Consider the following 1477-nt stretch of genomic DNA (forward strand, 5'->3'; position numbering starts at 1 on the left):
GATTAAAGTGCCTGCAAGCTGGCGCAGGGGCCAGAGGTTCAATCCCCAGGCCTGCCATGCCAGCCCTGCCCCCAGCATGTGCTGAGACGGCAATAGAGTCTGGGTGTGGTGGTGCATGCCTGTAATCCCAGCTCTTGGGAGACTGTAAACAGGCAGACCACTACGAGTCCGATCTAGTAATGAGACCCTGAACACCCTGTAGACCCTTCCCTAAAAAAAAAAAAAGAAAAATTAAGAATTTGTCAGGCCGGCCAGATAGCTCAGCAGATTAAAGCACCTGCTTAGGCAGAGCTCAGCAGCCTGGGTTTGATTCCCACTGTGCCGTGCTGCCCCACCCCCGGGGCAGGCTGAGAAGCGACTAAGACAGGCATGATGGTGCATACCTGTAATCTCAATGCGGGGGAGGCTGAAAATAGGAGGATCACTACTAGTCCAATCTGTGTAATAAGATCCTGTAGACTCTGTAGACCCTCTACTAAATACATAAAAAAAGAAGAATTTGTCATAAATTTCTTCTGTGATGAAAGCTCCTAAGGGAATATTAGCCATCTAAAAAGGACAAGAAGACATTTTCCAATTCCAAAGTAATTTCTAGTAAGATGTTGATAAGCACCATTATCACCCTTGTGCCTCGCCCTCTAGGAGAAATGTCTGTGTACACCGTATCCCAAAGATGCCTCACAGCACTGCGGTAAAGTGCTCTACCACATCCTTATAGTAAATTCTGCCTGTTTCTGCACAGCCTGTCTGTCTTGACTGAATTATTCAAGGACACAAGGAATTGAGGGAGGGACGTGAGGGACAGGTTCCTTGTTATATTAGGACCCAGCTTTTCTGTGACAAGACCACAAAAATGCTATCTCAACCAGGTGGGGGCACATGAAGATCAAAAGTTTCAGCCCATTTGGACTCCTGTGGTGGTGGGCAAGTGACATGCTGCTGAGGGCTTGGCGGAGTCACAGCAGTGCCCTTTGTGGAAGACTGGGACTTGATGCAAACCCTGGGAGAAGGTGCCCATGGAGAAGTTCAACTTGCTGTGAGCAGAATAACTGAAGAAGCAGTTGCACTGAAGATTGTTGACATGAAGTGTGCCATCGATGGTCCAGAAAACATGAAGAAAGAGATCTGCATTGATAAAATGTTAAATCATGGGGGCTTGCCCATTAGCTCAGTTGTTTAAGTGACTTCTTAAACAAAGTAATCAGGATGCTGTGGTTCGATTCCCAGACCCTCAAGCCATACCAGACCAGCCCTGAAGGCATCCTGAGTCAGCCAAAAAAAAAATGTTAAATCATGAGAATGTAGTGAAATTCTATGGTCACAGGAGAGAAGGCAACATCCAGTATCTATTTTTTGGAGTACTGTAATAGGGGAGAGCTTTTTGATAGAATAGGGCCAGACATTGGCATGCCTGAACAAGATGCTCCGAGGTTCTTCCATCAACTCCTGGCAGGGGTGGTTTATCCGCATGGTATTG

General features: G+C 46.8%; 1 pseudogene; it reads left to right on the forward strand.

The window, feature by feature from the left end:
• Positions 1 to 1477, forward strand: part of LOC101566708 — a 7171-nt pseudogene that overhangs the window by 4212 nt on the left and 1482 nt on the right.

This window comes from Octodon degus, unplaced genomic scaffold (assembly GCF_000260255.1).
Source record: "Octodon degus isolate 3935 unplaced genomic scaffold, OctDeg1.0 scaffold00090, whole genome shotgun sequence".
In the NCBI taxonomy this organism is placed as follows: domain Eukaryota; kingdom Metazoa; phylum Chordata; class Mammalia; order Rodentia; family Octodontidae; genus Octodon; species Octodon degus.